At 33.0% G+C, this 21,576-nt stretch overlaps 1 protein-coding gene across 3 annotated transcripts in view; it reads left to right on the top strand.

Annotated features, from left to right (window-relative positions):
- The window catches only part of LOC129755768 (uncharacterized), a 208,657-nt gene that overhangs the window by 75,916 nt on the left and 111,165 nt on the right, over positions 1-21,576 (top strand). For 2 of the 3 annotated variants that reach the window (XM_055752408.1, XM_055752407.1), the window contains exon 2: positions 8,838-8,954. The exons of the other annotated variant lie outside the window; for it this stretch is intronic. The gene's annotated coding sequence lies outside the window, so the exon portion shown is untranslated. The remainder of the gene's footprint in view (positions 1-8,837; positions 8,955-21,576) is intronic. 3 annotated transcript variants of the gene reach the window in all.

Below are 21,576 nucleotides of genomic sequence, written 5' to 3'. Positions count from 1 at the left end.
GGATTAGACAATTGCCTATTTTATAGCGCTTTTTTCGGGAATTTAATTATATGGTGATAACGATATTGAAACTAGGTGGAAAACAATGAAAGCTCCATTTGGAAAGTAATTTCTTTTTCAAAGCGCTCAGTAGAATGGGAATGCGCGTTTTCAAGAATTGAGTGTTAAAAAAAAATCCATACATTATTTGATTTTTTTTTAAATTTTCGAAGCGGCCTAAAAATATAACTTGATATTTGAAAAATTACAAATAAACGAAATTTGTAATTTGCAAAGTTTGGGATTTTATGACCCGCAATGAAAAATTCCTGAATTCCTGAATTCGTTTTCAAGACCTTTGATGTTTAACAAAATCATTATTCCATCATTTTTGTATCTGATCGTATTTGTTTATTTGTAAATAATGTAATTTTTCATTCTGTTAGAAAAAATTTGTTTATTTTTGTTACAAACTTCGGATTTGTTCATATTTGATGTACTTTAATTCGATTATTGAAAACAAAAAAATGAAATAACACCTGATCTTGAATTTTAATGTAATTTATAGTCATTTCAATTTTCTCGATTTTTTTTGGTCTTCTCTTAGGTGAAATTTTAATAACAAAATCGAAACATTGAGTGCTTTATTTCCATATCGATAGCTTTCAAGCTGCTTTTTTTAAAAAAGCTCTATCAATCTATTTTTTCAATCTTTGATCCGCTTCATATAAAGTTGTGCTTTTAAAGTTGGGTTGGACAAGTCAGGGCAATTTTATGAAAAAACCTGGAAAGATCCTGGCATTGGATTTCAAAATAGAACATTCCAGATTAAAGAAATTTTGACAATTTTGACAATTTTGACAATTTTGACAATTTTGACAATTTTGACAATTTTGACAATTTTGACAATTTTGACAATTTTGACAATTTTGACAATTTTGACAATTTTGACAATTTTGACAATTTTGACAGTTTTGACAATTTTGACAATTTTGACAATTTTGACAATTTTGACAATTTTGACAATTTTGACAATTTTGACAATTTTAACAATTTTGACAATTTTGACAATTTTGACAATTTTGACAATTTTGACAATTTTGACAATTTTGACAATTTTGACAATTTTGACAATTTTGGCAATTTTGCCAATTTTAACAATTTTGACAATTTTGACAATTTTGACGATTTTGACAATTTTGACAATTTTAACAATTTTGACAATTTTGACAATTTTGACAATTTTGACAATTTTGACAATTTTGACAATTTTGACAATTTTGACAATTTTGACAATTTTGACAATTTTGACAATTTTGAAAATTTTGACAATTTTGACAATTTTGACAATTTTGACAATTTTGACAATTTTGACAATTTTGACAATTTTGACAATTTTGACAATTTTGACAATTTTGACAATTTTGACAATTTTGACAATTTTGACAATTTTGACAATTTTGACAATTTTGACAATTTTGACAATTTTGACAATTTTGACAATTTTGACAATTTTGACAATTTTGACAATTTTGACAATTTTGACAATTTTGACAATTTTGACAATTTTGACAATTTTGACAATTTTGACAATTTTGACAATTTTGACAATTTTGACAATTTTGACAATTTTGACAATTTTGACAATTTTGACAATTTTGACAATTTTGACAATTTTGACAATTTTGACAATTTTGACAATTTTGTCAATTTTGTCAATTTTGACAATTTTGACAATTTTGACAATATTGACAATTTTGACAATTTTGACAATTTTGACAATTTTGACAATTTTGACAATTTTGACAATTTTGACAATTTTGACAATTTTGACAATTTTGACAATTTTGACAATTTTGACAATTTTGACAATTTTGACAATTTTGACAATTTTGACAATTTTGTCAATTTCGACAATTTTGACAATTTTGACAATTTTGACAATTTTGACAATTTTGACAATTTTGACAATTTTGACAATTTTGACAATTTTGACAATTTTGACAATTTTGACAATTTTGACAATTTTGACAATTTTGACAATTTTGACAATTTTGACAATTTTGACAATTTTGACAATTTTGACAATTTTGACAATTTTGACAATTTTGACTATTTTGACAATTTTGACAATTTTGACAATTTTGACAATTTTGACAATTTTGACAATTTTGACAATTTTGACAATTTTGACAATTTTGACAATTTTGACAATTTTGACAATTTTGACAATTTTGACAATTTTGACAATTTTGACAATTTTGACAATTTTGACAATTTTGACAATTTTGATAATTGTGACAATTTTGACAATTTTGACTATTTTGACAATTTTGACAATTTTGACAATTTTGACAATTTTGACAATTTTGACAATTTTGACAATTTTGACAATTTTGACAATTTTGACAATTTTGACAATTTTGACAATTTTAACAATTTTGACAATTTTGACAATTTTGACAATTTTGACAATTTCGATAATTTTGACAATTTAGATTTTTTGAATATTGCTTACTCTGAAAATCGATATGAAATTGAAATGAATTTCACCATTTAGACTAATTTCTCACTTTTAAATGTTTGTACTTTTGCACCATGTACAAAACACACATTGTAAAACGCAATACAATGTTGTTTGATTGCGATAAAAATCCTTCTGCCCGGAAGCCATGCAAATGAATGAACCGTTTTCTTCTGCTACTTGTTGTACCCAAACAACAAACGACGAAGAAAAGAAAACATCACCCACACGAGGACTTATGTGTGTAGCTTTCCGGCCAGGGCAGAGTGAGGGGCTTTTGAATCATTCAAGACCCCGAGAGCAATTAATAATGGCAAAAGGGCTTCCGTTTCGGGTGAAATTGTTTGCCTTTTGATGAAGGGGCGAATGTCATAACGATGCACATAAAAAGCCTTCGTTTAATCACTGAACGACAATAATGACGACGATGACAATGACAAGTGTATTTTTCCGTCTCGATGTTATGAGGCTTTCATTCGCTACTCAGTCACTGGCTTACTAAAGACATGTGCAATTCAGCAGCGCTCTTTTGAGAAATTGTTTCAGCGAGAATCCACATCAGACGATGTCATTCATCTTCTTAGCATTTGGTTATGAATTAAGCTTTAGGAGGGCCTTAAATGATGAGATGAGTGGGTTGAATGAAGAAAGTGTTGGTTGCTATCAAAGTCCACCAGCCAGCGGATTTGTCTTCTCATCTCATGCCCATTAGCGGCTTCAAGTATAATGAACGGACTCTGGCTGGCTGTCTAATGTGAGCTCATTACGATTTAATTATCTAAGCTCGAAGCAGCTGGCGGACACTGGCTTCATTAGAAGGATTATGCAAGATTTTCCGCAGGCTTTGGTCACCGAAGCATATTTCTGTCGAAAAAATGTTCAAATGAGAGAACATTAATTTGGAAAAATTTACCCACAAGAAAAACTAAATATTGAAATTATAATCCGAATAACAAAATTTCAATACTGAAAATATGTTTTTTAATCATATCATCGGTTTGAATACCGAAATTCAAAATTGTTCATGAAACTCTTAGTCGGTCTAGTGATGGAGTTCATCATTTTCATCTTTCTTATATCATTTCACAACCTCCAATCAACCAATCATCATTTGTAGGCAACTTGAAAAACGAACCGGCATAAATTGAACCGCAAACCGAAATAATTGATAAGTTTTTTTCCAAAATGAGATAATGATGATAAAGATGAAGCTTTTATTTGTAATTGAAAATTGCTGCACTCAGGGATATTTCGAAAAAAAAAGTATCTTCAAGTCGATAATTGACTTTCGATAATCAGTCAATTGAATTCGTTTTGCTTATTTTATGACTATTTCACTTTACAAATCCTTTATTTATAAACTCACGAATGTAAAAAAAAAAATTCTATTAGTTCCATTTTCTGCTTTATAGAAAAACAGAAACGACAAAATAGTTCATATTCATATTAGGTATCATGAAAATAACAAAGAAAAGGGTTGATGGATTTCCTTTCAAGAAAAAAAAAATCAGTGAATTCTCCGTAGTAACGTACAATTTTTTCATTTCAAAAGGTGTTAAAAAATAAGTGTTAAAAAATATAGCATAGCATAGCATTGGGTGACTACACACATCTTGCATTGGCTGATACACAAAGAACAACTAAATCATCAAGACAAACACAAGATGCCAAAACGAGTATCATGATTCAATATTCGTTTCAAGTGTTTCAAGTCAGGATTATCTGATACAGCAAAATAAACTTTCCGATGCAGAGAACTCATACGACCCAGGGTGCTGTATTCAGACAGGAAGGGGAAGGGATGTTTATAAAAGAAAGAGTTAAATTTCCAAAAAAAACGATATCACCACAGTCCATTAAAAGGTATAGAAGGTTTAGGCCGGTGTGTTGTCTCCCAGTTCTTCCTGATTGAAGTCTACTTAAACGGGTTGCAACCAAATATTTCTGAAAATATCTGTCGCCTACAAGCAACGCGCATCGCAGCAATCAGAAAAAAAGAACCGCATTTTTTTGCCCATCGTAGACTTTTCCCTTTTTTCTGAAAATTGGACTGCGCCACTGATGATTTTTTTTCAAATTCTTCAAATCACTATGTTTTCTAAAACAATTTTCCAGACTTCACCAGCTAAGCACAATTTTATATCGGAAAATACGCTCGGAATCACAATCATCAAATGTGGCACCGTAAGTGAAAATCAGATCACACCGACAGTCATTTTACATTGCTATAGCACTATTTTTTAAATCACTTTTAATATATCCCGGGAAGCTGCTTTCCAAACTTCATATTTCATTACACTTTACATCAGCGTTATCCTACGCAATGTAAGGAAATTTGAAGTATCTACAATCCATAATTCAATATTTGAAGTATGAGAACGAAGATGAAACGCGCTACCGAAATAAAATACAACCGTACTCGTCCAAGGCCAACTGCGAATCCTTAAAAATAAGTGTTAATAAGATGTCCTAAAATTTGTAGGAAATAGAGCCTGAAAAAAAATAAAATTTAATATTGTCAAGAATAATTCTATATCTTGTGTAATCGACACACCCTAAGCTTGAAAAGTATATATTTTGGTCAACTGTGGTAGAGAACTGATCAAAATTGAATCTCCGTTCTATGAGATTTTATTACAGACTGATTGTATAAGTGTGTTCGGAATCACAACGGTAATACACCAATACTTGTATGTACGATTGGAAAATGAGCATGAGAGATCAATCTATTAACTAACTTTGGTGACGAAGCACGCGTTTATTTATCGGGTGAAAATTTGCATGCAGTTTTGAAAAAAACGCTTGTAACTACGACAAAATTGACTCGCCTCCGGCCGTATTTCTAGCACTAAGAAAACCTAGTTCTGCGACACTATAAAACGTTCAAGAATTGAAGTCAACTTCTGTTTACAATTTGATGACACTTTTGCAATGAAACTAAAATCTTTATACACAAAAAACCCTGCTCGTCTCAAAGTTGTTTTTTTAGAAGTGCATCTAATAAAGTTAATTTATTTCATTACTAATCACTTTGGTTATAAAAAATCGTTTTTATCTATTCACATGTTATGCTACTATGAGATATTTTTCAAGAATCCAATTAGAGCCTCAACTTAATTTTTTGTTTCTCTTTCTTCCACTTCCCAACTCAACTTTAAAAAGGGTTTTGAAGGGCCCAGTTATTTAAAAAATTGTATGGAAGCTCCCCTTCCTTCTTCCTATCGAATCAGTGAAATGAGAAAGAAGCATTAAACAATCATAGAAAAAAATGCTACTGAAATACCCTCTGCTGTTAAATACGTTCTCGAGTGATCCAAAAAATATTGTATGAAAACTTCCCTCCTCCTTCCCCTCTTTCCGTTAGAGAGAGAGGAGGGTCTCGGAACATAAAAAACATTTCTCGTACTCGAATGTTTAATAATCAAATTTATCATAGAAGTTTACTTCTATAATAAATTTGATTTTTGTTCGATTAGTTCTCGAGTAATGCATAAAACCGTATAGAAAACCCCCTCCTACCTTCTTATCCCACCAGTGGAAGAACAGATAGGCCCCGTAAAAACTTGACTCGTAGCCATTTACTTTCCTATGTGAAATTTGGATTCATTTACATGATTAGTAAGCGAATAATGCATCAAATTGTAAGTTAGAAACCCCTCCCTCCCTTTTTATATCTCCCCAATCGAAGAGGGTGGAGTCCCAAATAATCATAGACACATTTCTCATACTCGTAATAACAACCAATGTCAAATTTGGTTCCATTTGCTTGATAAATTCTAGTCTTAAATTTTGCAAAAAAAATGTATGGGGCTCCTCCGCCTTTTCTATCACCACACTGGAAGGAGGGAAGAGTCTCAAACCATCTTGCAAATATTCTTCCTTCCCATATACCCTGGCATGCCAAATTTGGTTCCGTTTGCTTGATTAGTTCTCGCATTGTGCGAAAGATTATATGGGAGCCCTCTCCCCGCTTACTAAATTTTCATTGGAAGAAGGAAGGGGTATCAAACCATATTAGCCACATTCTTGAAACCAATTACACTCCCATACCAAATTTGGTTCCATTTGCATGATCGGTTCTCGAGTTATTCTGTTGAGATTCGTCACATCAAAGCAATCGATGAGATGAATAGCAACACACGCATGATGTATGTTTATAAAGAATAAACAATTAATCGTAACCATGGAAATGGTTTAGATATTTAATGTAGCGAATTAGGTAGAAATAAAGTATTCCAAGTTCTACCAGCAAGTAGTACAGATAGTTCCTTTCCATTGCCAATGTGCTTCCTACGACAGGTTATGGGCTCAGCACTGGTGGAAAGGAGGAGAAGCTGTATCAACAGTGGCAAGAAGTGCCAGCGCCGATGGAAGGACAACGAGCCGAAGCCCGGAAGTACAACGATCCAGTAACCATTGGGAGGTCATTGATGCAGGAACCAGAGCCACTGCAGTGCACTGGAAGGTCGTCGGTACAGAGCTATATGGAGATCGTCGAGCCGGGGCCACTGGAATGTTGGCTACTCGGAGACTCTGGAAGGCTCTCGGACCAGGACCCAACTGGAAGATCATCGAATTGGGCGACAAGCCAAGAAACACGGAAGGTCGTCGGAAATGCCATGGAAGGTCGTTTGGTCAGATACTTGGAAGGTCGGCAAATTGGGAGCCATGGGAAGATCGTAGCACCATTGGTGAGGTGTCGGGCCAAATTAAGAGCGTCGAGCCGGAAACAAAAAGGTAGTCGAACCGGAGCCATTGGAAGATCGTCGGACCAGTGCCAGCAGGGGGTCGAGGCCAGATCCACTGGTAGGTCGTCGAACCGGAAGCCATGGAAGGTAGGCGGGCCGGTATCATGAAACATCGCCAAGTCAAGAACCAGGTGGTGGTCGTCGAACCAGGAGTCCGTGGTTGACTTGCGAGCGGAGTACCACCGAAGGTCGCCAAGTCGGTGCCATGGAAGGTTGTCGGACTGGAAATTCGTCGAACTGGACCACTAAAAGCGTAAGGCCTAAGGAAAGTCGTCGAAGCGGAAGGGAAGCTTCGAGCCGCAGGAAGATCGCCGAGACCAGAGCCATGGAGATCGTCGGGCAAGAGCCATAGGGAGGTCTTCGGACCGGAAGCAACTGGAAGGTCGTCGTGCCAGATCCCGGTGAAGGTTGTCGAACTGATGCCACGGAAGGTCATCGAGAAGCAACAGCGAGAGAGTGTTCCGGTGCGTGAGTTGAAGAGGCGTAGTCCCATCTTCAGGAGGAGCCGCTGGAGGCAGTTAGAAGGCTGCAAAATTCCTGTGTTGAGGAGGAGTGTTGCGAATCATCTCATCGAAGCAATAGATGAGATGAATAGCAACACACGCATGATGTTTGTTTATAATGATTGAACAATGAGTAATCGTGACCATGGAAATGGTTTAGTAATTAAAGTGGCGAATTAGATAGAAATTGTTTATAAACTTTGATTCTGATTTAATTTAAATCGTATTAGTTTTTTTCGAATTTGTTTGACGTCCTTGGAAAAAATGGTTTTATAAATCAATTTCGTTATTTGTTGTACATTTTTAGTAATTTTATTATTCAAGCTAAATTCGGATTTCGAAACGGCACAAACAACAAGAAATTTTTGCATATTAAGTCGTCCAGAACTCTCCGTCCAGAAGTCGTCCGAAAACTGCAAGTATTTGTAAACCGCTGCTGCGGCATATCATCCGCGCTTGGTGGCCTGGCAACTGGATCTCGAATGAGGAACTACATCGCCGGTGTCATCAAAAGGCGCTAGAAATCGAGATTCGGGAACGTAAGTGGAGATGGATTGGGCACACGCTGCGAAGAGATAAAAACGAGATTTGCAGAGAGGCGCTAGATTGGAATCCAGAAGGTCATCGAAGAAGAGGCAGACCCAGAAATTCGTGGCGGCGAAGCCTAGCCGCTGAAATCCGAGCTGTCGACGAGAATCTTGACTGGGACCAAGTGAAGACGCTGGCTCCGGATCGTCAACAGTGGAGGTCTTTTACCACGGCCCTATGCACCGGAGGATCGGCGCGGGATCATTAAGTAAGTCGTCCAGAAATTCTAATAAGCTGAAAATGAAGTTTGTCTTTAATTATTGGTTTTGCTTATTCTTGTTTTCCCATACAAAATAAAAATTCGTTGCGCTAATTCAGGACTGAACGAATCGCTTCCAAAATATTTATTACTTTTTCGGGCAGCAAAACAGCCCAATAATGTTAAAGCAGGTGTAAAAATTTATAAATTTGAAATTTTCATACTTGATTATTTGTTTGCCTCTTCCATCAATGAATAAATCCATAGAAAAACTAATAAGAAACTTTTTTTTTCAGGCAAACGTCCATTTGCAGACACACTTAAAGGTTTAAATCATCCTTGGTGCGGCAAAAGATCCGCAACAGAGAAGTAATTTTGACTCAACCGATGCTATCAGGATGCAGTTGAAATAGGTAAATTAAAACTCTGTTTATCTTATGAGTTCTTTGAAAACCATAGCTATTTTAAAGAAAAATATTAAAATTAATTATGTTTCTTAAACCTTTACATTTCTATTGAGTTATGATTTTTTTCATTTTAATTGTTGATTATTTTATATTGTTTGCGAGCGAACTGAAATCTACGTATCAATCATAATTCATTGGTTATTGATAAATTATGGCTACCAATCCATTTCGACATAAGATCATGATGATAATAATGTAGCTTTTAGTTGTAATTGAAAATTGCTAAGCCAATCTTCTTTAACATAATTGGCCACCAAGCTACAGATTTGATACGTTTTGGCACACTTTACCAGTTTTGATTCACTTCCATATGAGTAACTCGAACGGTTGTTGAATCGTTCAAATTTAATAGGGTTTACATTAGCTTGAAGTTTAATACCAAATAATTGATGTTCAATGTTGACAGTCAATATCATTCAAAAACATGGAATTTGTGGAAGACAGTTTGTTCTCTGCCTATCATGACTCATCCGAGAATCAGACATAAGTAATCAAAATAACGCAGGACTCACACCAGAATGAAGCAAAAAAAAACCATCAAATCGAAAAGATTCCTCAGAAGAGCAATCACGTTTATACCGCATTCATCAGATTTTTTTTTCTTTCAGCAGCTCTCACAAATCTTTCAACCTTTCCTTACACATAGTATAATCAAGTCAGTCAGTGGTACACAAAATCGCATCAGGTTGAATTTTCACACGTTCCAACCTTCTGGTTCAGCGCAAAACTCTCCAGAAGACGAGGCCAAAGAGAGGTGGTCAAAGGTGATGCTGTTGAGCCGAAGAAAAAACGGGGAGGGGGTAGTAAGCCCACGAGAAGCAGTAAAAATCATCATCATTGCATAATTCCCTTCTCGATGCAGCTTCCTTCATTCCTGTCCGTTGCAGTTAGGTCGGTAGTTACGAAAACTTTAGGAGGCCCTTCTCGAGTTAACTGACTGCTGACTTATATTTGCCTCCTCTCAGCAGCATCATCATCATCTCGTGTTCCTTTTTTTAGGTTTCTTGCCTTCCTCGAACGTGGACGACGGATTCGATGTCGTTCTCTTAAACTGTTCCAACAAAACAACCTGGTGGAGGTTATTGGATGCTGCAGCCCAATTGGTACTGCTAGGGTACGGCGGGGTAAGATTTGCTGTCGCATCCCGAGAAATGCCTTTCTTTCATAAGAGATTGCATCAAAGTTAGTTAGTTGTAACTTTCAGATGGCTCGAAATCTTTAGCCTCACATTCCCCCACTTATAGGGAAAAAATAAGCTTCTCAGCTCACGTGTTGTTGCGAAACATAACACCAGGCTTCGAGCCGATGAGAAGAGTCCAACAGCCGACCGCCACAGAAAATCCACCCAAAAGGTTGTTTGAGGTTTACTCCAGGCCAGCCAGGAAAAACCACACGTTTATGACCAGCCAAGCAAACCGGCAGAGGGCAATCGACAAGGCAAGGGTTAGTCAGTCACAGGGCTCTCTGGGTTTGTGGGTAATACGGCCATCTCTTGGCGAAGTCGGGTTCCATCAAACATTTTCTTAGACATTCTTCTTATAGGAAGCGGCTGCTGTCCACCGCACTAAACCGGTGATTATTATATGGCCCCGGTGTGCGGCGGAGAGACGTGCCCATCTTGTAGACCCCCCTTCTTATAAGGTGGGAAGCTGCGAGCTTGCCTTAACCTGTCATCACAATGATGCTGAGACTGAGGTGATGCGATTAGAGACCCTAGCTTCTTGCGAGTAGGAGCTGTCAACGTGCGCTGCCGAAGAGTTGTGTGAATGATCGAAGGGTCATCTCTCTGGTATCATTTTGCGCACGAAAAAATCTTACGATGGAATGATGAGATAATGACGGTAAGCGAAAAAAGTGCTTTGAACCGAGAATTCCTCACCCTTTTGCAATATTTCATCAGATGTTGACATGGGTTCATTTTGCTGGAGTAAAAAGAAGGTGTGAATAGATGTAACGGGGGGAGGGAAGGGAAGATAGATGTAATAAAAAGGAAAACATACATCTTTGAATATGTAAGTCGGTAAGCGCAGGTCCACTAGAGAATTAGGTCCAATTCCCCAAAAAAATAGAATAAACAAATTAACTGACTATTTATCTTTCTACAAGATAAGCAGACAAAATAATTCTAAGCTGAAAATAAGATTTTCATATGAAGTTTGCTTACCTATATTTATGGCAGCCCGTAATTTTGACGAATTTGTGGATACACCGTGGAACATTGTTATAAGTTTTTGAACACCAAAATAGATTTTTTAATAAATATTTATAATCCGGTTTAAGAATTTATCAATAGTGATATGGCCTCTTAATGATGAAAAGATCATTAGTTTTCAGAAAAAATAGTCGATTTCAAATAAACAAATTATAAACAATAACTCATTGAAATAAAGTTCCTCATTTTGGATTAAAATCAAGTCATTTAAAAAAATTTTACAAATTTGGACTAAATTTGTCCAAAACTTCGTCCAAATTCGTCGTTGATGTTCATGGGTTCATTCAAAAGACTGGAACAGATATCGATCGATTTTTAAATTTCTGACAAATCAGACACCTTCGGACCCATTTCGTTAAATACAGAATCAATAAACGCAAATACAGGCTTCAAATTTCTGACGAATTCAGACTTGGACTTTAAAATAAGCTCTTAACCTGGCATGCTATCATTGACACAAACTTTATCTCCTGACACAATTTGCATACTGACTCAATTTGTGTACAGTTCCAGACAGAATTTCTGACTTTTAAATTTCTGACAATATGTAAGACGATATTTCTAACCCATGCTAATTTTGTCAAAATTGTCAAAATTGTCAAAATTGTCAAAATTGTCAAAATTGTCAAAATTGTCAAAATTGTCAAAATTGTCAAAATTGTCAAAATTGTCAAAATTGTCAAAATTGTCAAAATTGTCAAAATTGTCAAAATTGTCAAAATTGTCAAAATTGTCAAAATTGTCAAAATTGTCAAAATTGTCAAAATTGTCAAAATTGTCAAAATTGTCAAAATTGTCAAAATTGTCAAAATTGTCAAAATTGTCAAAATTGTCAAAATTGTCAAAATTGTCAAAATTGTCAAAATTGTCAAAATTGTCAAAATTGTCAAAATTGTCAAAATTGTCAAAATGGTCAAAATGGTCAAAATGGTCAAAATTGTCAAAATTGTCGAAATTGTCAAAATTGTCAAAATTGTCAAAATTGTCAAAATTGTTAAAATTGTCAAAATTGTCAAAATTGTCAAAATTGTCAAAATTGTCAAAATTGTCAAAATTGTCAAAATTGTCAAAATTGGCAAAATTGTCAAAATTGTCAAAATTGTCAAAATTGTCAAAATTGTCAAAATTGTCAAAATTGTCAAAATTGTCAAAATTGTCAAAATTGTCAAAATTGTCAAAATTGTCAAAATTGTCAAAATTGTCAAAATTGTCAAAATTGTCAAAATTGTCAAAATTGTCAAAATTGTCAAAATTGTCAAAATTGTCAAAATTGTCAAAATTGTCAAAATTGTCAAAATTGTCAAAATTGTCAAAATTGTCAAAATTGTCAAAATTGTCAAAATTGTCAAAATTGTCAAAATTGTCAAAATTGTCAAAATTGTCAAAATTGTCAAAATTGTCAAAATTGTCAAAATTGTCAAAATTGTCAAAATTGTCAAAATTGTCAAAATTGTCAAAATTGTCAAAATTGTCAAAATTGTCAAAATTGTCAAAATTGTCAAAATTGTCAAAATTGTCAAAATTGTCAAAATAGTCAAAATTGTCAAAATTGTCAAAATTGTCAAAATTGTCAAAATTGTCAAAATTGTCAAAATTGTCAAAATTGTCAAAATTGTCAAAATTGTCAAAATTGTCAAAATTGTCAAAATTGTCAAAATTGTCAAAATTGTCAAAATTGTCAAAATTGTCAAAATTGTCAAAATTGTCAAAATTGTCAAAATTGTCAAAATTGTCAAAATTGTCAAAATTGTCAAAATTGTCAAAATTGTCAAAATTGTCAAAATTGTCAAAATTGTCAAAATTGTCAAAATTGTCAAAATTGTCAAAATTGTCAAAATTGTCAAAATTGTCAAAATTGTCAAAATTGTCAAAATTGTCAAAATTGTCAAAATCGTCAAAATTGTCAAAATTGTCAAATTGTCAAATTGTCAAAATTGTCAAAATTGTCAAAATTGTCAAAATTGTCAAAATTGTCAAAATTGTCAAAATTGTCAAAATTGTCAAAATTGTCAAAATTGTCAAAATTGTCAAAATTGTCAAAATTGTCAAAATTGTCAAAATTGTCAAAATTGTCAAAATTGTCAAAATTGTCAAAATTGTCAAAATTGTCAAAATTGTCAAAATTGTCAAAATTGTCAAAATTGTCAAAATTGTCAAAATTGTCAAAATTGTCAAAATTGTCAAAATTGTCAAAATTGTCAAAATTGTCAAAATTGTCAAAATTGTCAAAATTGTCAAAATTGTCAAAATTGTCAAAATTGTCAAAATTGTCAAAATTGTCAAAATTGTCAAAATTGTCAAAATTGTCAAAATTGTCAAAATTGTCAAAATTGTCAAAATTGTCAAAATTGTCAAAATTGTCAAAATTGTCAAAATTTTCAAAATTGTCAAAATTGTCAAAATTGTCAAAATTGTCAAAATTGTCAAAATTGTCAAAATTGTCTAAATTGTCAAAATTGTCAAAATTGTCAAAATTGTCAAAATTGTCAAAATTGTCAAAATTGTCAAAATTGTCAAAATTGTCAAAATTGTCAAAATTGTCAAAATTGTCAAAATTGTCAAAATTGTCAAAATTGTCAAAATTGTCAAAATTGTCAAAATTGTCAAAATTGTCAAAATTGTCAAAATTGTCAAAATTGTCAAAATTGTCAAAATTGTCAAAATTGTCAAAATTGTCAAAATTGTCAAAATTGTCAAAATTGTCAAAATTGTCAAAATTGTCAAAATTGTCAAAATTGTCAAAATTGTCAAAATTGTCAAAATTGTCAAAATTGTCAAAATTGTCAAAATTGTCAAAATTGTCAAAATTGTCAAAATTGTCAAAATTGTCAAAATTGTCAAAATCGTCAAAATTGTCAAAATTGTCAAAATTGTCAAAATTGTCAAAATTGTCAAAATTGTCAATCAAAGTGATCATCGGAAAATAAAACATGTGCAAGCGAATTAAAGTTGAATTGATAACAAAATTCAAGTGACTTTTTTTAAGAACATATAAGTACTGAAAATATCTGTTGATAAGGCTATTTTTAATCAATTCTTTCCGCTTATTGCTATTTTGAACAAATGAATAAATTGAAACAGAAATCAACTCAAAAAAGAAATTGTTGAAGGAAAATTATTGTTTCTTTTATTAACCACCAGTTACCCCCAATGCGTGATAAATATGAAACATTATTTTAACTAACCACCTCGTTAAATGATACTTTTCAATAAAATTTAATGCTTGAGCGGCACGAATGCCAATTGTAATTATTTACAACAAGTTTTCAGCCCAATACCAAACATCTACCTCGCATAGTCACGCAAATCGAGCCGTCCGAACGTTTGGTCGAAGTTGAATGACCACTGCGCTGCGCTTTTATGACAAAGCGAAATCATAAGCGTGAAATCAAACATTTAAGCCTCTTCTTTCGTCGTCGCGTAGCCCAGCTCCGAATGAACGGCAGATCATCCTGCTTTGAGTAATAACCATAAGTGGAAATAAATCGTGAGAAGGTCCACCCCCCTCTATCAGCAAGCAGGTAGGTGGGTACATAAGCTCTTTTGATGACCCACATTCACTTCCACCCTCCAAATCCACCCCCTCTCGAATGAATGGTTTCTGCCAGTAATTCGGAACCATAAAATAAAACACAAAAATTGAAGCCATTGATGGCCATACAGCAACATCATCCATCGGCAGGCGAGCTTAACTTATGGCATCAATTTGCAAACGATTAGTACCTAAAACGCTCTCCTCGAGACGGACGTTCACGTGAGGTTTTATTTCTTCTTTCGCTTCGTTTGAGTGCGATTGAAACCTTCCATAACAAAACGGCTCTCTGATCGGTTCAAATGATACCATATTTGCCATTCAATGCGATGGTCCAGTGGAATTTCTGCAGAGTTGATATCATCTCCCGACGATCTTGACTTTCCTGGGCTTTTATTTATGCGCAGACCCGCAGCGAGTGCGTGCGTGAGTTTGGGGGTGCGCTACTCATTTACGCAAATTAAATGAAACTTATAGGTTTTTATGGGGGTGTACGATTGAGAATGGAAATTATTGTTGGCGAAGGGTGTCATTATGAAGATTGATGATCAGAGATTTGAAATAAGGAGCATTTCGTGAGCAATATAAATGGATTAAAAACAACTTAATGTCAGGGATCGAAGTGGACATTAAAATCTGATTTCGACATATGTCATTTCCTCATATATTTTTTTTTGTTGATCTGCTATGCAGTTAGATATTTACACAGTAAGATTAATATTTAGCAATAGGATGCACAGTAAGATACTTACTGTTTGTAGATACCTGAAAAAAAAAGAAATCGACAGCTTCATGAAAGTAAGATTTAAGTAGAATATTTTGGCATTTAAGTTCCGTTAGTTCGTTTCCAAGGATAACAGAACAATGATGTTTTACTTTAAAAGTATCCAAGGTTTGTGTGTCACCGTATGTCAAATTCCCAATTAAGCCATTTTGGCCAGTTTGACTTTGCAACTGCGGAACTCTTGGAGTTTGTTTACCAACAAACCGCAGAAAAAGTGTGCAAATAATCTTATGTTTGTAAACAACTTCATTGGGCGACCTGCTTACTCCTCGCCAATTTACTCTAGATGTGGGAGAACCTTTTATTTCTAAAAATCTTGGAAGTACATCTGGACTTGGCAAGTTGACATACCCTTCAACGAAATATAGATCATAGGAGGCAGATTTGAATATAATTTTCATTGTCACACCCGATATGGGAAAATTTACACGTGCTTTTTTCTTGTACGAATAAATTGAGGTGTTCTTTTGTAAAAAACTGTTTTCCAGTCACGGTCCGAAATTCGAACTTTCCCCAGCGGAATCCTCCGAAAGCGACAGGTAAGCCCGTAGATTACTCGTCCAGTATAGTCAGAGGTTTAATACGCTCATAGATCTCAGAGCAAAATTGACACCCATGCAAAAATTGTCTTCTATTTGGCAAAACGAAAAAAGTTATCTAAAACATCTGTTTGATTTGTAAACACAAGATTCAATGCCACTACCTACTGCTAAAAATATCTATTCGCTCATTTTGTCCCGCTAATTTACAAACCCTTGTTCGGAATTGTTAAACAGTTTATGAACATAGTGTTAGCGTTTTGCTCCTCCAGTTCAGTAAACGCCAAAATAACGATCTCATCAACGACGACGGCGACAACTATGATGGTGGCCCCAAAAAGCCACCCATTGAGCCCTCTGGGTCGGTAAGTAGGAATATGACTTGCATATAAATATTAACAAGCTCCAACCGACCGACTGACTCAGTTTGAATGACTGGGCTAGCTGGTGGATAAGACTTTTGGGGAGCAATTTCGCAACCTAGAGAGGGTGTTTAAAGCTACCGTTGCCCGTTAGTCTGCGTCCATTGGATGACAAGTTGCTCCTTTTATCAGCCAACAATCTCGTCATCATTTAGTCAGTCCGGATAGTAGTAGCACGACAAAGTTCAACAAAGTGAAAAAATCGGCTTCCCCAAAAGGGGAGGGGCTCACAACCGTTGAGGTAATCTTAATGGAAAACGGTCGTTAAATCTTCATGCCTTCTTAACTTTTGCCTCCACCCTCTAAGACGTTTTTTTTGCAAATCCACTTTAACAAACCAGTTTTGCACTAGTCTCAAGTCTCTGGGGTGCAGTAGTGCCAATGTAGACCTTCCCAGCTTTCGGTTGCCAATACCTGGTGGCCCCATCAATATGGGTCCCTCTCCTTTTCCCAAGCGCTGAAACGTTGTTCCGACTGGATCCTAACGGAGAATCCGATCAATAATGGCACGCCATAAACCCAAATATGTGTTCCTATGTCGGTTGACCAGCTGATCTACATTGGAAGCAATGCAACATAAAACCATAACAGGAAAAAATTTCAAAACTGCATTCCATTGAATTGAAGATTGAGAGGACAAAAAAGGTAAACGGAATATGATCAAAATGTCAAAATAGGTATTGAAAGAAGATTATTAAAAATGAATAAAAAGGAAGAAAAATGACAACAATGACAAAAATGACAAAAATGACAAAAATGACAAAAATGACAAAAATGACAAAAATGACAAAAATGACAAAAATGACAAAAATGACAAAAATGACAAAAATGATAAAAATGACAAAAGAAATGACAAAAATGGACGAAAAATGACAAAAATGACAAAAATGACAAAAATGACAAAAATGACAAAAATGACAAAAATGACAAAAATGACAAAAATGACAAAAATGACAAAAATGACAAAAATGACAAAAATGACAAAAATGACAAAAATGACAAAAATGACAAAAATGACAAAAATGACAAAAATGACAAAAATGACAAAAATGACAAAAATGACAAAAATGACAAAAATGACAAAAATGACAAAAATGACAAAAATGACAAAAATGACAAAAATGACAAAAATGACAAAAATGACAAAAATGACAAAAATGACAAAAATGACAAAAATGACAAAAATGACAAAAATGACAAAAATGACAAAAATGACAAAAAATGACAAAAATGACAAAAATGACAAAAATGACAAAAATGACAAAAATGACAAAAATGACAAAAATGACAAAAATGACAAAAATGACAAAAATGACAAAAATGACAAAAATGACAAAAATGACAAAAATGACAAAAATGACAAAAATGACAAAAATGACAAAATGACAAAAATGACAAAAATGACAAAAATGACAAAAATGACAAAAATGACAAAAATGACAAAAATGACAAAAATGACAAAAATGACAAAAATGACAAAAATGACAAAAAATGACAAAAATGACAAAAATGACAAAAATGACAAAAATGACAAAAATGACAAAAATGACAAAAATGACAAAAATGACAAAAATGACAAAAATGACAAAAATGACAAAAATGACAAAAATGACAAAAATGACAAAAATGACAAAAATGACAAAAATGACAAAAATGACAAAAATGACAAAAATGACAAAAATGACAAAAATGACAAAAATGACAAAAATGACAAAAATGACAAAAATGACAAAAATGACAAAAATGACAAAAATGACAAAAATGACAAAAATTACAAAAATGACAAAAATGACAAAAATGACAAAAATGACAAAAATGACAAAAATGACAAAAATGACAAAAATGACAAAAATGACAAAAATGACAAAAATGACAAAAATGACAAAAATGACAAAAATGACAAAAATGACAAAAATGACAAAAATGACAAAAATGACAAAAATGACAAAAATGACAAAAATGACAAAAATGACAAAAAGGACAAAAAGGACAAAAATGACAAAAATGACAAAAATGACAAAAATGAAAAAAATGACAAAAATGACAAAAATGACAAAAATGACAAAAATGACAAAAATGACAAAAATGACAAAAATGACAAAAATGACAAAAATGACAAAAAATTACCAAAATGACCAAAATGACAAAAATGACAAAAATGACAAAAATGACAAAAATGACAAAAATGACAAAAATGACAAAAATGACAAAAATGACAAAAATGACAAAAATGACAAAAATGACAAAAATGACAAAAATGACAAAAATGACAAAAATGACAAAAATGACAAAAATGACAAAAATGACAAAAATGACAAAAATGACAAAAATGACAAAAATGACAAAAATGACAAAAATGACAAAAATGACAAAAATGACAAAAATGACAAAAATGACAAAAATGACAAAAATGACAGAAATGACAAAAATGACAAAAATGACAAAAATGACAAAAATGACAAAAATGACAAAAATGACAAAAATGACAGAAATGACAAAAATGACAAAAATGACAAAAATGACAAAAATGACAAAAATGACAAAAATGACAAAAATGACAAAAATGACAAAAATGACAAAAATGACAAAAATGACAGAAATGACAAAAATGACAAAAATGACAAAAATGACAAAATTGAAAAAGCTAACAAGAATAAAGAAATTGATCAAAATTGCAAAAATTTCAAAAGTTACAAGAATTAAAAAATTTCAAAAAGTTAAAAAATTACAAAAATGATAAAAATTCAAATTACCAAAAAACATTATCACTAAAATTACAAAAATTTCAAAAAATTTATATATTTCAAAAATTACAAAAAATAATCAAAAAATTACAAAAAATACAAAAGTTACTAAAAAAACCAAATTTATAAATGTTACAAAAATTACAAAAATATTATATTTTAAAACATTTTTAATTAAATTACATATAAACAAAATAAAACAAGAAATATTCGAAAAAGTTCATATAGAACAAAAATCTGTTCCAGTTGTGATACGAATACATCTGAGGATTTTACATAATATTTTTCTAAATTATTAACAAAAAGACTTAGAGAAAAAAGAAAAAGTAAACGAAAATAACTCACTTACTTGAGTAAGTGATTAAGTGACCAGAAAGTTCACAAATATAACTTACTTACTTAAGTAAGAAAGAAAGTTCTTTCTGTTTTTCTCTGTGTATTTGTGCAATAATTGAGAAAGTAAGAGCTCAAGTAAGTAAGTAAGTTATGTTTGTGTACTTTTTGTTTTTTTCCTATGTCTTTTTGTGAATGATTGAGAAAAATATTTTTTAAGATCTTCAAATGTATTTGTATCACAATTGAAACAGTTTTTTGTTCTGTATGAACTTTTTCGTAATATTTCTTGTTTTTGTCAGTTTTGTATTTTTAAAAAAATATTTTTTTTCATTTAGTTTTTTTTTGTAATTTTTTTAATATTTATAATTTTTGAAATTTTGGTAATTTTTGTAATTTTGGCTTTTTTCGTAATTTTTGTCATTTTAGTAATTTTTGATATTTTTTTAAATTTTTGTGATTATGTAATTGTGATACGAATATATCTGAGGATCTTAGAAAATAATTTTCTCAATTATTCACAAAAAGACACAGAAAAAAATAAAAAAAAAGATTCAATAATCAAGAAATCGAAAAGTACTCAAAACAAGACAAAAACTGAAATACAATATATCAAAATTTCCCGAAATTTACTTAAAAATACCTTCAACCTAAAAAATGACGCAAAACAGCGAAAGAATAACACAAATAGTGACATAAAATTCACAGAAAATTTCTCAAAAATTCACAAAAAACACCAGAGAATTAAAAAACAAAACAGGAACAATTCCAAACAATTTACAATACAAAGGATACAAAAATGTAGAAAAAGTGACACAAAAATAAAAGAAAACTGACAAAAATTATTACAAATCAAATGTCACATGATGAACATGAAAAATCACAAAAATTAAAGAAAACGGCCCAAAAATAACTCTGAAAACAAATAAAATTAAACCAAATACACCAAAATCAAAAAAGATAAAAAAAAAACCGAATTTTATCTTTACACTGATAGGATGACGGAAAACGTCTAACAGTTTTCAAATTGATCATGAAAGCATTTATTTACTATATCTGAGGTTCACCGTGTTATTGATCCCATGAACCGTGAAAAATTCTGCGGCAATATTCCAATGGTTCCTTCTCCGTTTGAATTCCTTTCGCTAATCAGGGGGAAACTATTATGCCATCATTGGAGCAGCATAAGTATCAAGTTTCACTACCAACTTTGGTGTGCTGGCGTTCTTCCAAGTTTCTGGGTTAGGTTTCGTTGCAGATTTCCTTCGATTGGTCGTGTTCCTGAACCCATCCTTAATGGCCTAATGAGCAAGCGTGGCCTCGAGAAGCCAACATGTGGGGTAGATTCAATCCGGCTCCGCACCGTTATTTGTATCTTGGGCTTCTGAATGGAATGCAAAGAATTCGCGTTGCAAAATATTTCCAGATCAGTATGCTTAAGTGTTCTTGAGCCACGGGATGTTCAACGATATGAAATATAGGAAACAACCGCTTGAAGTTAATTGATTCCAGGTTTAGGTACAATTCCTGTCTAACATGAAATTGGAAAGTTTTATTATTCTTAAAGAATGGATCGTTAAAAACACCAATCATAAAATCAATCAACATGTAGCTAAAAACGGTAATGCCAACTGCCAACATCAAGCTTCCCAATTTCTCCTTGATAATTTTGCAGACTTTCTAACCGTTTACCGAACACAGTAGAAATACGCAAAAAAAAACTTCCACGTTTCTGCACATCCAGACGAGAAATTTGGGGGCGCTTCCAGAAAGCCTAATTTGCATGGAATCCACACCCATCCTCACAACAACATCATCAACAACAACACTTCTTCCGCTCGCTAGGTTCATTTCGTATTCGTTAACTGTATTTAGGATTGTAGCCCTCATTGATTGCTGCCGACTTTGGGCGTATACAGCTCGTGTCATTTTCTTTACGGCACACTCCCTTTCGCTCTTTAGACCAGCCAGACTCGAGCCGAAACATGCCCACATGCTTCGA

This window comes from Uranotaenia lowii, chromosome 3 (assembly GCF_029784155.1).
Source record: "Uranotaenia lowii strain MFRU-FL chromosome 3, ASM2978415v1, whole genome shotgun sequence".
NCBI classification, from domain to species: Eukaryota; Metazoa; Arthropoda; class Insecta; order Diptera; family Culicidae; genus Uranotaenia; species Uranotaenia lowii.
Note: the sequence above shows the minus strand (reverse complement) of the source record. Positions and strands in the feature narration are given on the sequence as shown.